Source organism: Phoenix dactylifera, unplaced genomic scaffold, assembly GCF_009389715.1.
Source record: "Phoenix dactylifera cultivar Barhee BC4 unplaced genomic scaffold, palm_55x_up_171113_PBpolish2nd_filt_p 000835F, whole genome shotgun sequence".
In the NCBI taxonomy this organism is placed as follows: Eukaryota; Viridiplantae; Streptophyta; class Magnoliopsida; order Arecales; family Arecaceae; genus Phoenix; species Phoenix dactylifera.
In genome coordinates, this window is record NW_024068200.1 from 95,181 (window position 1) to 113,967 (window position 18,787).

Genomic DNA, 18,787 nt, shown 5'->3' on the forward strand with positions numbered 1-18,787 from the left:
CCTTATAAACACTTAGATGAATTTCTTGAGATTTGCACCACTGTCAAGATTCAGAACTTCACTGATGATGCTCTGAAACTTAGATTATTCCCCTTCTCCCTTAAAGATAGAGCCAAACAATGGTTGAATTCTTTAGAAGCTAATTCGATTCGTTCTTGGGATCAAATGCAACAAGAATTCCTTAAAAAAATACTTTCCCATAGGAAGAACGAACCAGTTTAGACGTGCCATTACAAGCTTCTCCCAAACCGAGGGAGAAGAAATTTTTGAAACTTGGGAGAGATTTCGGGACCTAATCCGTAAATGTCCACATCATCAAATACCTAAGTGGCAGCTAGTGCAATGTTTCTATGACGGATTGACTGAACGAAACCGTCAGATGATTGATGCTGCATGTGGGGGGACTTTCATGCTTCAAAATGAGGATGAAGCATGGCAATTATTTGAAAATCTTAATGAAAACTCCCTCCACCATGCTTCATGTTCTCGTCAAGCACCCCCGAATTCTCAAAGAAAAGGGACCATTTGTGAAATAAGTCATTCTATGGACCTGTCTAGCAAGGTAGATGCATTGTCCCATAAGATTGACCAACTGATGATAGGTGGGCATTACATTAACTCTTCCCAAGCACAAGTGTGTACTATCTGTTCTAGCCTATCCCACCCTATTCATGAGTGCACTTCAGTGCCCTAATTCCTTGAACTCGTGCAAGAACACATCAATGCTGCTCAAACACAGCCTAGACCGGGTAGTAACCCATTTTTCAATACATATAACCCAAGATGGCGGAATCATCCAAACTTTTCTTAGAAGCAGCAAGCTTCGAATACAGCCCAACCCTATTTCCAAAATTTTCAAAATTCTCAGAATTTTCAAATCCCACAAAATATTCATCCCTACTGTCCCTCGATTCAATTTCAACACACTCCTCCTCCACCCCAAAGAAACACAGCCTTTGAGGAGAAAGTGTTGAACGCCTTTCAAGGTTTGGAAACCATTACACAATTGGTACACTCTCACACGCAATCCATCGCCAAGCTAGAATCCCAAATGGGGCAACTAGCTAATGCACTGAACAAGCGAGAGGAAGGAAAGCTTCCAAGCCGACCATTAAGTAATCCTAGGGGACAATACATGGCTCAAGAAAATCAACTAAATGCAATTCATCATGAATAAGCCAATGCTTTGACTACCCTATGGAGTGGACGTGTAGTAGACAATAAGATTGGGGAAGATAACAATAAGGAAGATGAAGAAGAGGGTAGACATGTGTCAAATAAAAATCTAAAACCTTCTTCTTCTTCAGCTAGTCCACCTTCTGCCAAAACTCACATTCCAAAGCCCCATTTTTTGAAGCTCTTAATTCACCCTCTTCCTTTGACAGAAAGGGAACTTCACTAGAGGAAATGATGGAGGTTTTCAAACAAGTGAAAATCAACCTTCCGCTTGTTGATGCTATTAAATAAGTTCCCTCCTATGCTAAATTTTTCAAAGACCTTTGTACCCAAAAGCGAAAATTTAGGACACATGTGCCTAGAAAGGTCTTCCTAACTGAGCAAGTGAGTTTTATTCTCCAACACAACACCCCTCCAAAATTCAAAGATCTTGGTGCTCCCACCATCTCCTGTGTCTTAGAAAATAATTTAATTGATCGAGCACTCTTAGATCTAGGGGCAAGTATCAACCTTTTACCTTATTCAGTTTATGAGAAACTTGGGTTAGGTGAGTTAAAACCAACCTCGGTATCCCTTCAATTGGCTGATCGATCTGTAAAAACACCACGTGGGATAATTGAAGATGTTCTTGTCAAGGTAGACAAATTCTATTTTCCAGTAGATTTCATTGTCCTTGATATGGAACATGAACCTAATCCTAAGAAACAAATCCCCGTGATCCTTGGGCGACCCTTTTTAGCAACAGCCAATGCGTGCATCAATTGTACAATAGGGGTAATGAACATATCATTTGGGAACATGAAGGTAAAATTAAATGTGTTCAATGCGGACGACCAATTCATAGAAGGAGATGCAAAAACTACCTCACTGTGTCTGGCTGAAGACAATGAACTTAGCGTTTGTTGGGAGGCAACCCAATTCTTTTAGTTTTCTTTAACATTGAGGACAATGTTAGGTTTAGATTTGGGGGTATATTTTTAAATATTTTAATCATTTTTGTTTTGTTTGCATCTCTTGCATTCGTTTTCACTTCACAATGTCAGGTTTAGGTTTGGAGGTATTTATCTTGATTTTCATCCAAAAAAAAAGTCTTCATTTTTTATAAAATAATAATAAATAATAATTAAAAAAATTTAAATAAAAAAAGTTTTTGTTTTAAAAAAATCTAATTTCTGTACATTTATGCAAGAATGATAAATACACAAGGTATATAAAATCTAAAAAGCCCAATGACTAGCCGGAAGTAATACAAAATTAAGTTCTTTTTATTAAGTCTCTCTTAGGGAGTTGCAAGCTAATTAATACTTTGGAATTTCACTACACACTGGCCGACCCTTCTAAGGTCTAGGCTCAACAATATGTTGATAGTATAGTAGCAACCTTGGACCCTAATGAATCATACTTATCTAATTCAAAAAAATAAAATCATCAATAAAAATGGATTTAGTCAGAAACATCGAAAAGGGCTACCTATTGTCAAAGGTCAAGTGGGCTTGTGATGAGGACTCCGAGCATAAGTCCATAGGGGAGTCTTGATGCCCGACACCTTATGCCAACTGGTGTGAGAGTTGTCGACTGACTGCTCGTTACACGAAAAAATCACTACAAGAGTAAAAGTGCACAATTTATATATCTTTAAAAAAAACTCTGTATTGACCTTGAAAAGACAATAGTGTGAAAGCCGTCGTCGTAAAAATTTGAGTAAACTAAAATATTACAGATAAAGCTCGTGAGGTACTAAAGTAAACATCCACAACTTTCGAAATTCTGTAGATAAGATGATTTTGAATCAGTGAGCAGGTCCTTTCAACCAATCCTTGGAAACTACTAGTATTAGCAATATTTTGGAGATTCGAACTCTTAGCTTGTGTACGGTTCAGATTTCACCGAGCACTCCAGTATAAATGAGTCTTATAACTTTCTAAATGGAAACTTAATGACTTTAACTTAAATTGCATACTAACCTAGAATTTGGGTTGACTTAGTAAATAAAACCATGTGTACTTTGAAATTCTTATCATTTATGTATCTTAAATTAGATTTTAATAATAAAAAAAGAGAGTTTTTGAAATTCTTTACTAGTATGCATTTGGAATTTGATTTTCACTTCATAGATCAATCGATCTAAAAAATAAAATAAATAAATAAATAAATAAATAAAAAAATATAATAATAATAATTTTTTTAACAATAATAATAAATGATTTATTTTAAGATTGAAGTTTGTGGATATCTTCACTGGAAATCCTCACGAGACTATAACTCGTCCACTAGGGTAACCTAGGGATTTAAAGACTTGTTGCATATGGTAAATGCAATCGCGATGCCTGCGAAAGTGAGTTAGAGTTTTTCTTTTGTAATTTTATTTTGCTCGAGGACTAGCAAAACATAGGTTTGGGGGTGTGATAAGTGCTTAACAATTTATAATTTAGTTATCTTTTCATAGCACTTATCGATGTTCTTAAACTGATAAATACATATTTTACCATAAAATTGAATGAACATTGAAATAAATTTAAAATATGGTAAGAGGTAAATAATTCTTTTCTTAAAACAGACTCTGAACTTGTCTCTCTTCTAGTTGTGATCTTTCATGAAAACATATAAGGAGGAGATTGTGTTGACCCGGTTTAGTAACCTGATGGAGTTGTAATCAAGCTAAGGCTATGATTAAATAGGTTTTGGTCCTGATTAGATTATTATTCTTGTATAAGGAAAAAGGTTTGATTAACCCTTTTTTATTAAGTCACGATCCTGCTTTTAGTCTTGTCAAGACCGGTTTGAAGTAGTTTAGCAAGAATTAAATGATATTAGGCTCGAGAACAAGTTCAAACAAATCAACAATCATGACCCACCTCAAACCCAAAGTCAATTCCCAACCAATTTCTTACATGCCTTCATATAAAATTTATAATTTTAAAACAAAATATATATATATATATAATATCCACAGTAATTTTGAGAAGAATTACTGGATTCACTGTTCATATGAACAGTGTCCCGTGAAAACACTGTTCATATGAACAGTGTTACAAAAAAAAAAGAGAAATATACTAAAAAAACTCCACTGTTCATCTTCTTCCCCCACTCCCCGCAGTGTATCAAGGCCGAGATTTTCGAGATGGCGTCGCCTGAGAGATCTTCCACGAAATCTTCCACGCGACGCAGCCACCTCCCGTTCCTCCGCCTCTTCATCCGCCTGCATCCCTGCTTCCGCACTGCCGTTCCGAGCGTCCGAGACAAGCTCCGCATCCTCCCAGCGTATCACGCCATGGATCCGGCCACCTTCTTCTTCCGCTCCTCCCAGCATCGCGTCCTAGCCGCTCTAGGAGTCAGCCATTCTTCCGCCCGAGACGCCTCCGACCCAGCAATCACTCAGCATCCAAGCATCTGCGTCATCTCCCCTTCCGGATTGATCCCTAGCACCAAGCCGTGATTGGCTCCCAACAGCCGATAACCCAGCTCGGCATCCATCTCCAGCTCTGTCCCCGTCTTCTCCGAGATCCAGACATTCCGCATCAGCCTCCCATCGATCCCGCAGCCATCTCGTCTTCTTCCATCCACCACCCGTCGATCCAGCGGCCAGCTCCATTTTCGGCCATCTACAGTCAATCCGGTGCTCCACGAGCCACGTATTCCTCCCAAGATCCACCCATTTCCATGGATTGATGCCCTTCATCCTCTATAAAAGGAGGAGGGTGGCCATCGGCTGAAGGGGGGCGGTTGAGGAAAAACAGGGGAGACCCCCTATTTCGGTGAAAAGAAGAAGAAAGCCGAGAGGGAACTAGAGAAAAAGAAATAAAAAAAGAGAGAAAGGAGGGGGAGGGAGAGAGTATTTTGGATATTTTGGGAAGAATGGGAGCGGAAGACTTCCACTTGAAGATGGAAGGTCATCCGGAAGCCATGAGCGTTTAAACATCCAATCTAGGGCTGGATGAAGCCCTAGCAATGTATCAGGATAATTGTAGTTCTTTTTTTTTATTATTTTGGAGCTTGTTTAAATTCTTATTTTCAATGAAATATTCTTTTATGATATTTAAACTTTGAGCATGCTAGTTACTAATCATGTTTGCTAAAGTAGTCTAAGATGATCCATGCCTAGGAAGATGAAGTGTGCTGCATCCTAGATTAGTATACTTAGGTAGACACTTCATGCTACACCAAAGATGGATCTTCCTAACACTCTTTATGATTTTATTTTAAAAGGCTTGTAGCCAAATTGCATGCCTCTCCAAAAGACAAAAATTAAGAACACAGTCCTTGATGCAATGCTATGTGTTGGATTCCAAATCCTAGATCCATTTACTCTGATAAATTCCAATTCGCACTCATAGTTTAATTTAGTTAATTCGACTTAGCAAATTCTTCTTCTTAATTTATATTTAAAAGAAAAATAACTTATTCTTCAATCCCTGTGGACCGACACCCGTAATCACTATCCTACAGGATACGTGCTATTGCGTGGTTTATTTTCAAAATTGAAAGAACCGATCATTAATCCCCAAAATATAGGATGCTTTCCCAAGATCTTTCATGGAGAACTCTTTTGGCAACCAGACCTTGACCGAAGTTAGCATGAAAATATCATTTCCAATTAGGAGGATGTCGTCCACGTACAGTATGGGGAACACGACAGCACTCCTACTAACCTTCTTATGTATATATGGTTCCTCTTCGTTTTTGATGAAATCAAACAATTTGATTGCATCATTGAAATGAGTGTTCCAACTCCAAGATGCTTGCTTCAGTCCATAGATGGACTTTTGCAGCTTGCAGACCTTGTGATCTCCATCACTGGAAGTGAAACCCAAAGGCTGCTCCATATAGATATGTTCATCAAGATATCCATTCAGAAAAGCAGTTTTCACATCCATCTGCCATATTTCATAATCATGAAATGCTGCAATGACAAGCATTGTTCGAATGGATTTCAGCATGGCTACAGGTGAAAAGGTCTCCTGATAGTCAATGCCTTCGCGCTAACTATACCCTTTCACCACTAGCCTTGCCTTATAGGTCTCTACGTTTCAATCCGAATCTATCTTCCTTTTGTAGATCCATTTACATCCAATAAGTACTATACCTTCTGGTGGATCTACTAAGGTCCAGACTTGGTTGGAATACATGGAGTCTATCTCTAACTTCATGGCTTCCAGCCATTTCTCGGAATCGATATCTGATATAGTCTCGTTGTAGATATTGGGATCCTGTACATGTTCCCTATCTCTCATGAGGAATATTTCCTCGGTATCCTCTATAAGCATACCTAAGTATCTATCAGGAGGATGGGAGATCCTACTAGATCTACGAGGTGGAGGAGGTACTACGTGTACTAGCTCTATGTGAATAGGTTCTATAGGATCCATAACTCGTTGCTTTTCAGAGACTCTCTCTTTAAGCTCAATTTTCCTCCCACTGCCTCTATCAAGGATAAACTGTTTTTTCAAGAAGATGGCATGTCGGCTCACAAATACATTGTGATCCTCTGAGATGTAAAAATTGTATCCTAATGACTCTTTAGGATATCCTATAAAACGAGCATTAATGGTCCTAGCCTCTAACTTGTATGCCTGTAGTCGCTTGACATGGGCCGGACATCCCCAAATCTTAAGATGACTAAGACTCAGCTTCTTACCATACCATATCTCATACGGTGTGGTAGGAATAAATTTAGAGGGAACTTTATTCAATAAGTAAATTGCGGTAAGTAAGACATCTTTCTAAAGAAACATAGATAAATTAGTGGAGCTCATCATGGATCAGACCATATCCAATAGAGTCTGATTCCTCCTCTCTGACACCCCGTTGAGTTGAGGTGTACCTGGAGGCGTCCATTGTGAGACTATGCTATTTTCTTTGAGATAGTCCCGGAATTTTCCACTAAGGTATTCTCTCCTCGATCTGATCGAAGAGCCTTAAGAGTTTTTCCAGTTTATTTTTCTATTTAATTTTTGAACTCTTTGAACTTTTCAAAAGATTCAGATTTGTGTCTCATAAGATACACATACCCATATCGTGAAAAATCATCGGTAAAGCCAATGAAGTACGAATAACAATCCCTGGCTAGCACATCAAATGGGCCACACACATTAGTGTGAACCAGGGTAAGTATTTCAGTGGTCCTCTTTCCATGTTCTACAAAAGGTAGTCTTGCCATTTTTTCTTAAAGACAGGATTCGCAAACTGGATATGACTCGAAATTCAATGAGCCAAGAAGCCCATCTTTCTCCATTTTGTCCATTCTATCTCCTCCAATATGGCCAAGCCTGAGTTGCCACAAATACTTCTGATTTATCTCATTTTTGGATCTTTTTGATCCTATGGCACTCACTACTTACTCAGATACATTCAAGACACATCGACATGTAAGTGATACAGACTATCAATCATGAAACCACGTGCAACTAATTTATTTCTAAAATAAATAGAACAACAGTCTTTGTCAAATGTGAAACATAACCATTCTGTGCTAAACATGAAACAGAAATCAAATTCCTGCTAGCAGCAGGGACAGAATAACAGTCTCTAAGCAACAAACTAAAACCAGACGGCAGTCGCAGAGGATAGGTGCCTGTTGCCCAAGGTGACAAGCCAAGAGGGGGGGGGGGGGTGAATTGGTTTCTCTTGATTTTTACTATATTACTTATGTCAATTGATGAGTTAGTGGAATTTAACAAAGCACAATACAAACACACAAGAAGTATAGTGGTTCGGTGCTCTCCTAAGCACCTACGTCCACTCCCCAAGCGACCCCTTGGAAATTCACTATAACCTGCGGATTACAGTTGGATTGTTTTCCGGGCTCACAATCCAAAAATCTTTACACTTTGGTTTTCCGGGATCACCAAAAACCTATGTCGGTTTTACGGGCTCACCAACGAACCTATGCTGGTTTTTCGGGCTCACCAACGAACCTTTACAATTGGTTTTACGGGTTCACCAATCAACCTACACCGTTGGTTTTGCGGGCTTACCAACAAACCTTTACAAGGTGATTAATAAAAGAAGTAAGAAGATTTAAGCTCCTAGATGAGCAAATATAACAATATAATCTACAAAGAAGAGTTTAGAGAATAGTTATCGCTTGATGAGACTTCTCTCTTCTTTGTCAAGGATGCTTCACTCTTCAAGGGTGGATGGAGCTCTTAATGACTCTTGGAATCTGCTCAACCACTTTCTTTTTACTCTTGAATGAAGCACTTGGATGAAGAAGATTAGGGCACTTGTTTTTCTTGTGTACTCTTTGATATTTTGCAAAAAGATGTTTTCTCTGATGAATAGTGCCACTTTAAATAGTTTTCTTCATCCATTGGACAAGCCCCAATGGTTAGAATTCAAAAACTAGCCGTTACTCACTGTTGGAAGGACAAAAAGTACTTCTGCAGAACTAGCCGTTATGCTTCTACCCGTGCTTGGGTCGACTCAACTTTTACTGGGGTCGACCCAACTTTCACTTGGGTCGACTCAACCTTTCCTTGGGTCGACCCTCTCAGAACTACAGAACCTTGCAATTCAGCCTTCCTTCACTTGGGTCGACTCAACATCTTTTTGGGTCGACTCAAGGTTCAGTTGGGTCAACTCAACTTTCACTTGGGTCGACCCTCTCAGGGTTTCCGGAGAACCTATTTTGAATGTCATTGCCTTTGGGTCGACCCTCTCAATGTTTGGGTCGACTCAAGTTTGGGTCGACTCAACTTCCTCTTGGGTCGACCCTCTCAGTGTTTCCAGGGAACTGCTTTCTTGAGGCTTGAGAGGCTTGAGGTTTGGGTCAACTCATGCTTTCCTTGGGTCGACCCAACTACTGTTCATCCGTGCCATTTTTGCAGAAGTGTGCCAGATGCTTTCTTGATGTGCCGAGGTCGACCCAATCAACCTTGGGGTCGACTCAATCCACACTTTGCTGCAACTCAAGGTTAGATTCATCCATATAAACAATGAAATGCATCTTTATCTTATTATACGAATATACTGAGAGTAACAGACCTATAAATGAAGTATCGAATTAACTTGTAACATACTCTTGATTATTGTATTAATCATCAAAATACCACTATCATCCTCAATTTTTTTCTTTTTGATGATTACAAAATATAGAGTATGAGCCTATTGATACTTATCTTAAAATTAGTTTTAAAAGGGCTCAAGTTGCTGAATTTCAGTTTTTCAAATTTGAGAGCGAAGTCTCCCCCTATTTCATCCAAATGTTTCCAATTTGACTTTTTGAATTACTCCCCCTTTCTTTTATATTTCATTAAAGATGAAACTTCAAAAATTTGAGATAAAGCATGAGTTTCAGATTATGTATCAAGGTGTGAAAGGTATGTGCCAAATTCTGAAATTCTATGTGCCAAATTCTGAAATTCAATATAAATTTTAGATTTGATCATTTTTATTATTACAAATTGCTCCCCCTTAAATGTATATGCTTTCCTATTATAATTTTCAACTTGTTTGACAACTTATTTCTCTTTCCTTACTCAACTTATTTCTCTTTCCTTACTTCTCCCCCTTTTTGTTATCATCAAATAGGTGCATGGGAATAGACACAATAATTAACAAACATTTAAACTTCATTGATCAAAAAGGAACATTTTAGTACAATAATGCCAAAATAAAAACAAATACAATATTCCTCAATCAAAGTTCAAAATACATGACCAACACAAAATATATACGAGAACTAGATACATATCCTAGGCTCTAATCAGAAATGCTAATATCAGCCTAGGGATATCTAATGGCTGTGATCTAGTCCTCATCCTCCTAGCATAAGTGGCGAGGGGAGGTCGAGCCTGATGAGACTGAGTCTGGCGTGGAGCACGGTGAGCTGGATGACTCTGTGCCGAAATCTCTGACTCAGCTGCCTGTGGCACAGATGGTCCATGAACCTCTCTCTCTCTCCGTAGAGCTCCTATCTGCTCTCTAAGATCACTGATCTCAGCAATCATGATATCTAGTCTGCTCGTCAGCCCATCAGTGATAGTCCTCGCCTGAGCTGACATAAGCTCATTCATCCTACTCCAAAACTCATCTGTGTCTCCCGCAGGAACAGATGACGAAGGTCCAGCCTCTGAAGGTGCAGTAGGATGATCCGTATGCTCCTCATCCTCAGAGATAGGGTCTCCAATATCTGGTGCATCACTCTGAATCCCTGCTCCAGCACGTACCCACTGCCCGTTCACCTTCTCATAGCCCATGCGAATAAGGGTTCGTGCAGTGTATGTGTCAGTGAAAAGTAGATGCCTGAAGATCTCTCCCTCTACAGATATATCGTGCTGTCGGAAGATCAAGGTGAGTATCATACCATAAGGCAGGGAGACTCTGGAGTTGCATATCACCTTCCTCATCTGCCTCAGTATCATGGCCGGGAGATTCAGGGGAATACCCTGAATAATATGCTCCATCACAACTAGATCTCGCTCTGAAATGAGATCAAACCTCCCGCTCTTCGGAAACAGAATCCGACCAATGAAGTTGTGCAACAACCTCATTTCTGCAGAAAGAGAGCTTGCTATAACATTCTCTGAGTAGTCGAAGTCTTCATTCTCAAGAATTAACTGCAAGGCTCTCAATTTATTTTCTGGCTTTTCTGGAGTTGCTCCTTCGCAGAGGAGATGAAGCAACTCACTCAAACTCTCTTCGAAAACTCGAACCCTAACTCCTCGAACTTCCGATATAAGCCCTCCCATCCCAGTTTTGAGGAAGGCATAGAACTCACGGACTAGTCTCGGGTATATCACCACATCTAGGGAGCAGAGATACTCCCATCCTTGCCTTCGGATCCATTTCCCCAAACGGAATCCTTCTTGATCTAAGAACTCGGAATGGATCCTTCTCCCCGTTGTAACCGGTCTCCCCGCAAACTTTGCAAGTTGTACTGAAGGGGAGGGAGGAGGAGGTGGCTCTACACGTGTCTTACCTTGTGGAGGCACTGTAGATGGCTCTGTAGCTTCCCTATCCGCACGTGTGATCCGTGAGACTCTCCCGGATCGCTTGGCTACGGCTCTCTTGGGTCCCATTTCTCCAAGATTTTGAAGTAATCTACTGTTTGGAGATGATTGGAGGAGATTTGAGAGTGGGGAATAGGGTTTTCGAAAGAGGACAAAGTGAAAACAGTGCCCTAGATAGCTCACGGGTCCCCCTTTTAACAGTGGGGTCCCGACGTTGGGTCGACTCAAGAATTTTCTTGGGTCGACTCAACGTTGGGTCGACCCTATTCTGGGTTGGGTCGACCCAAGTTCAGAAATTTTTCCTTTCTCTTCCTTTTTCCTTCTAAAAATTTTCCTTACTTCCAATCCTTACAAATTCTTTCTGGGACAATGATACATGAGTAAGGAATCTATAGATGATAAGTTTGACTCATGTTTCATGGATTTTTAGAAATGGGAGGAGTATATCATGAGACTGCTTGCTCCCTTTTATATCTCTTCAATAAAAAGGATCATATATGCCTAATTCCCTCCTAAGCGTGCAAAATCTATCTTCACTCAAAGGTTTTGTAAATATGTCAGCTAATTATTTCTCAGTACATACATGCTCAATACATATGTTTCCATTTTGCACATGATCTCTAATAAAATGATATCTTATTTCAATGTGTTTGGCTTTAGAATGCTGAACCGGATTTTTAGTAAGGTTGATGGCACTAGTATTATCACACTTTATAGGAATGTTATCTAGCTTAACTCCATAGTCCTCTAGTTGTTGCTTAAGCCATAGTATTTGAGCACAACAACTGCCGACAGCTATATATTCAGCTTCAGTTGTCAACAGTGCCACTGAATTCTGCTTTCTGCTAAATCAAGATACTAAGTTATTTCCTAAAAATTGACATGTTCCACTAGTGCTCTTCCTATCTAATTTGCATCCAGCAAAATCAGCATCTGAGTATGCAAGCAAATCTAGACAGGAGTCTCTCGAGTACCATAATCCTATGTTTGTAGTTCCCATTAAATATCTTAGGATTCTTTTAACATCACTTAAATGTGACTCCTTAGGATCTGATTGGTATCTAGCACATATTCCTACACTAAACACGATGTCTGGTCTACTAGCAGTAAGGTAGAGCAAGGATCCAATTAATCCTCTATAAAGCTTAATATCAATATTCTTTCCTTTCTCATCTTTGTCTAGCTTACTAGTAGGATTCATTGGAGTGCCTACTCCCTTGTGATTTTTATTCCCAAACTTCTTTAGTATTTCCTTTGTATACTTAGTTTGATGAATGAAGATACCTTCCTTAGTTTGTTTGATTTGTAATCCTAGAAAGAAACTTAATTCTCCCATCAAACTCATCTCGAATTCTCCGTGCATTAAATCAGCAAACTCTTTGCAAAGATTATCATTTGTGGCACCAAAGATTATGTCATCTACATATATTTGTACCATTAGCAGATTTTCGTCCTTTCCTTTGAGAAAAAGTGTTTTATCTACATTTCCTCTACTGAAGTCATTATTTAGTAGAAATTTGCTTAATCGATCATACCAAGCCCTAGGTGCTTGCTTCAATCCATATAATGCCTTATGTAGTCTAAACACATAATTTGGCAATTCATGATTCTCAAAACCAGGAGGTTGCTCTACATATATTTCTTCTTCTATAAAACCGTTTAAGAATGCACTTTTTACATCCATTTGATACAATTTGAAATCCATGAAACATGCAAAGGCTAGAAGTAATCTAATAGCCTCTAATCTAGCTACAGGAGCAAATATTTCATCAAAATCTATCCCTTCTTCTTGATTGTATCCCTTAGCTACAAGTCTAGCTTTATTTCTTATAACTAACCCATTTTCATCTAATTTATTTCTAAAGATCCATTTTGTTCCAATTACAGAATTATGCTTTGGTCTTTCAGTTAATGTCCATACATTACTTCTTTTGAATTGATTTAATTCTTCTTGCATGGCATTTATCCAATTGGTATCTTTTTCAGCTTCTTCATAAGTCTTAGGTTCTAACTGTGAAACAAAAGCAAGATAATCATTTAAATTTCTAAGAGAGGATCGAGTTCTTACCCCTTGAGATGGATCACCAATGATTAAGTCTTTAGGGTGTCCATATGCATACCTCCATTCCTTTGGCAAGTTTTGAGATTGTGGTGGCACGCAATCATTTCCCTTATCTTGAATTGGCACGTCATCAAGATTCAACTTTTCAAAGTTAATAATTCCTGCATCATCATCAAGAATATTTTCTTTCCTAGCAGACTCACTATCAGACTCATCAAATATAAAATTAACTGACTCTTCGACTATAAGAGTTCTTTTATTGAACACTCTGTATGCCCTGCTAGATGTGGAGTATCCTAAGAAGATACCTTCATCTGACTTGGCATCAAATTTACTTAGATCCTCCTTGCCATTGTTTAAAATGAAACATCTACATCCAAATACTCTAAGATATTTAGCGGTTGGTTTCTTATTCTTCCAAAGTTCATAAGGAGTTTTCTTGGTTATAGGTCGTATTAAAACCCGATTTAGAATATGGCAAGCAGTGCTTATAGCTTCAGCCCAAAAGTACTTTGGAAGATTTGACTCGCACAACATCGTGCGTGCCATTTCTGCCAAGGTCCTGTTTTTTCTTTCAACAACCCCATTTTGTTGAGGCGTTCTAGGTGCTGAAAATTGATGTGAGATACCGTTTTCATTACAAAATTCTTCAAAGTGTTGATTTTCAAATTCAGTTCCATGATCACTTCGAATTGCTACTAAGGTGAGCTTCTTTTCATTTATGATATAATTATAATGTTTCAAGAATTCTGAAAATGCTTCATTCTTATGTGCCAAAAATGAAACTCATGTATATCTTGAAAAATCATCTACTATAACTAATCCATACTTCTTCCCTCCTAGACTCGCAGTTCTAGTGGGTCTAAATAGATCCATATGTATGAGTTCAAAAGGCCTAGTTGTTGATACTATATTCTTTGATTTGAAGGATGATTTAGTTTGTTTTTCTAATGAGCATGGTCCACAAATTTTGTCCATTTCAAAAATCAATTTTGGCACATCTTTTATTAATTCCTTCTTGACTAGTTTTGATATTAATTCCATACTAGCATGTCCTACTCTACGATGCCAAAGCCAACTTGTTTCATTTTTCTTTCTTCATTAGTAATTAAACATAATCCATTTTTCTTGCCTAAATCATGAAGATCTACCATGTAAATATTTTTTTGCCTTTGTCCTACAAGTACAATGCTATTATCTTTAGGATTTGTGATTATGCATACTGATGCTTCAAATGTGACTTTAAACCCTTAATCACAAAATTGACTTATGCTAAGTAGGTTATGTTTCAAACCATTAACTAATAAGACATTTTCTATGAAGGTAGATGGAGTAATGAAAATTTTATCCTTTCCAATGATATACCCTTTTTCATTGTCTCCATAGGTTACTACTCCACCCTTCTTAGATTCCAAGGTGACAAATTGGTCTACGTCACCGGTCATGTGTCTTGAACAGCCGCTATCTAGATACCATCATTTTTCCACTTTGTTAGCTGCAAGACACCCCTGCAATCAAGATCAAGAATGAGCTTTAGGTACCCAAACTATGTTGGGTCCTTTAGGGTTAGTACTTGATGTTCCTTTTGAACCCAAACTTTCTTGAATTTAAGCTTATGATTATTACTCAATTTATTTTGACTGGACTTTCTATAGTTATATTCATATGCTTTATGTCCTAATTTATTGCAGCAATGACAAGTAATATTTTCATTTTTAGCTTTTACAAAAATATTCTTTAAATATTTTTGTTTTCTATTTGTTTTATATCCTAATCCAGCCTTATCATATACAGCTTTTTGACTATCAAGAATCATATTTAATTTGGTTGAACTAAGTGTAAACTTATCTACTAAGGATTTATATTTTTCAGCATCTTCTTTTAACTTGACATTTTCAGCAATTAGATTCTTGGTTTCATTTGTGAGTTTCCTACTTAATGTTTCATAGTTATGAGATAGTTTTAATTTATCTTTGATAAGAGATTGATTTTCTTCTTTTAGAACTTTATTTTTATTGATTAGTTTTTTATGTTCTTCCATGAGTTCTAAAAATGCATCATGTAATTCATCAACAGTAAAATCACATTCAAGTTCAGAATCTACCTCATCGTCATTGGCCATATGGCATATTTGGGCCGTCTCTTGATGATCTTCCTCTTCCGAACTTGACTCCTCACTTTCACTCCATTCAGCCATGAAGTTCTTTTTTTTAAGTTTTCTTGCCATCCACTTTAATTCCGGGCAATCTATCTTATAATGCCCGAGTTTGTTACACTCATAACAAATAGGTGTTTCTTTTTCCTTTTCTTTGTCCTTACCCTTTTCTTTGCTTGAGCTACCTTTGAAGAAGGGTTTCTTTTTATAAAATCTATTCTTACCTCTCATAAATTTTCTGAATTTTCTTCCAAGCATAGCCATTCCTTCTTCATCAAATTCATCATCATCATCAGAATCTTCCGACTCAGTTTGTTGTTTTGGAGTGGTAGATTTTAGGACAATGGTCTTTCTTCTCTTGACCTCATCTTCTGAATTTTGTCTCATGGTCAACTCATGGGTCATGAGTGATCCTAGAAGTTCCTCTAATTGCAGTGTATTGAGGTCCTTTGCTTCCTGAATTGCAGTTACCTTGGCCTCCCAAACTCTTGGTAGAGACCTGAGAATTTTTTGCACCAATTCAGAATTAGTATAAAACTTTCCTAAACTCTTTAGCCCATTTATAATTTCAGTAAAACGAGTAAACATATCAGTTATGGACTCAGTGGATTCCATTTTAAACAATTCATACTTATGTACTAATATGTTTATTTTTGACTCCTTAACTTGATTAGTTCCTTCATGTGTGACCTCAAGTTTGTCCCAAATTTCTTTTGCAGAGATGCATGTAGATATTCTATTGAATTCACTTACATCTAATGAACAGTAAAGTACATTAATCGCTTTAGCATTTAATTGTGCTAATATTCTATCACTTTCATTCCAATCCATTTCTGGTTTGGGTATGATAGTGCCTTCTATACTAATTGTGGGTGTGTGAGGTCCTCTAATTATAATATACCACAATTAATAGTCTAGAGCTTGAATGAATATCCTCATCCTAGCTTTCCAGTATGTGTAATTTATGCCATTAAATAGAGGAGGTCTATTTGTGGATTGCCCCTAACTCATAGAACATCCCACTTGGGTTGTCATGATCTTTAACTCTTGATTGTGAGATCAATAAATACTATTGGAGCACCTTGCTCTGATACCACTTGTTGCCCAAGGTGACAAGCCAAGAGGGAGGAGGGGTGAATTGGTTTCTCTTGATTTTTACTATATTACTTATGTCAATTGATGAGTTAGTGGAATTTAACAAAGCACAATACAAACACACAAGAAGTATAGTGGTTCGGTGCTCTCCTAAGCACCTACGTCCACTCCCCAAGCGACCTCTTGGAAATTCACTATAATCCCGCGGATTACAGTTGGATTGTTTTCCGGGCTCACAATCCAAAAACCTTTACACTTTGGTTTTTCGGGATCACCAAAAATCTATGTTGGTTTTACGGGCTCACCAACGAACCTATGCTGGTTTTCCGGGCTCACCAACGAACCTTTACAATTGGTTTTACGGGTTCACCAATCAACCTACACCGTTGGTTTTGCGGGCTTACCAACAAACCTTTACAAGGTGATTAATAAAAGAAGTAAGAAGATTTAAGCTCCTAGATGAGCAAATATAACAATATAATCTACAAAGAAGAGTTTAGAGAATAGTTATCGCTTGATGAGACTTCTCTCTTCTTTGTCAAGGATGCTTCACTCTTCAAGGGTGGATGGAGCTCTTAATGACTCTTGGAATCTGCTCAACCACTTTCTTTTTACTCTTGAATGAAGCACTTGGATGAAGAAGATTTGGACACTTGTCTTTCTTGTGTACTCTTTGATATTTTGCAAAAAGATGTTTTCTCTGATGAATAGTGCCACTTTAAATAGTTTCCTTCATCCATTGGACAAACCCCAATGGTTAGAATTCAAAAACTAGCCGTTACTCACTGTTAGAAGGACAAAAAGTACTTCTGCAGAACTAGCCGTTATGCTTCTGCCCGTGCTTGGGTCAACTCAACTTTTACTGGGGTCGACCCAACTTTCACTTGGGTTGACTCAACCTTTCCTTGGGTCGACCCTCTCAGAACTACAGAACCTTGCAATTCAGCCTTCCTTCACTTGGGTCGACTCAACATCTTTTTGAGTCAACTCAAGGTTCAGTTGGGTCGACTCAACTTCCACTTGGGTCGACCCTCTCAGGGTTTCCAGAGAACCTATTTTGAATGTCATTGCCTTTGGGTCGACCCTCTCAGTGTTTGGGTCGACTCATGTTTGGGTCGACTCAACTTCCTCTTGGGTCGACCCTCTCAGTGTTTCCAGGAAACTGCTTTCTTGAGGCTTGAGAGGCTTGAGGTTTGGGTCGACTCATGCTTTCCTTGGGTCGACCCAACTACTGTTCATCCGTGCCATTTTTGCAGAAGTGTGCCAGATACTTTCTTGATATGCCGGGGTCGACCCAATCAACCTTGGGGTCGACTCTATCCACACTTTGCTGCAACTCCAGGATAGATTCATCCATATAAACAATGAAATGCATCTTTATCTTATTATACGAATATACTGAGAGTAACAGACTTATAAATGAAGTATCGAATTAACTTGTAACATACTCTTGATTATTGTATTAATCATCAAAATACCACTATCATCCTTAGTGCCCACAGCTACAGCAGCAACTCTTTGCTCCGTTGCCAACCTGAAGGGTTACTGCACCTTCCGCCAGCCTCCTACTTTTCTTTAGACCCTGCATAGTAGTGCACAAATGAGCACTAGAACCAGAATCTATAACCCAACTAGAAGTAGAAGAAATTGTAAGGTTAGTTTCAATTACGAGCAAGTCTAACATACCTTCTGAAGGTGTGTCTGCCTTTTTGTTCTTCAGGCTCTCGAGTTATGAAAGGCAGTTCTTTTTTCAGTAGCCGTCGATGTTGCAGTGAAAACATTTTCCTTTGTCATTAGCCTTTTTCTTGTGAACTTCCTTCTTAGGCTTCTTGTCTTTCTTCTACTTCTTAGCAGGCTTTCTTTTCTTCCAAGTAGACTTTCTTTTGGAACCAGAAGTCAGCTCAGCAGCCAGAACAGAGCCTCTTGAACCTTTCAAGGCCCCTCAGCAGTTACCAACATACTTAATAGTTCGGTCTTAGTGCATTCAATTTTATTCATATGGTAGTTTACTACAAACTGCCCAAATGAATCAGAAAGGGATTGCAGGATCAGATCTATCTGTAGTTTCTTATGCATAGTCATACCTGTTAGGATCTGATGCATGCCGCAGAAAAATTTCAAAAAATTTCAGATCTGCAGAGGAAGGCATGCAAGATCCCGTTCATCGCATGAACGTATTTTAAAACCATCATTTGTAGATAGATTAGGATTAAATTCTTATAAACTATTTTAAAATCATTAAGAAGATCAGATCTTCACCTTGTGTGGGTAGATGGTCTCCACAAATCTGATTTACATGGTATTTGATGAAGGTTCAGTGGAAGCCGCACACGCGTCCGGCCTCTAGGG

The 18,787-nt window shown here is 38.4% G+C and overlaps 1 non-coding gene across 1 annotated transcript; it reads right to left on the reverse strand.

The window, feature by feature from the left end:
* Nucleotides 1-215: 215 nt before the first annotated feature.
* LOC120107355 lies at nt 216-321 on the reverse strand. Its single transcript, XR_005509191.1, has one exon. It is a non-coding gene; the product is annotated as a small nucleolar RNA R71 (small nucleolar RNA).
* Between the last annotated feature and the right edge of the window lie 18,466 nt (nt 322-18,787).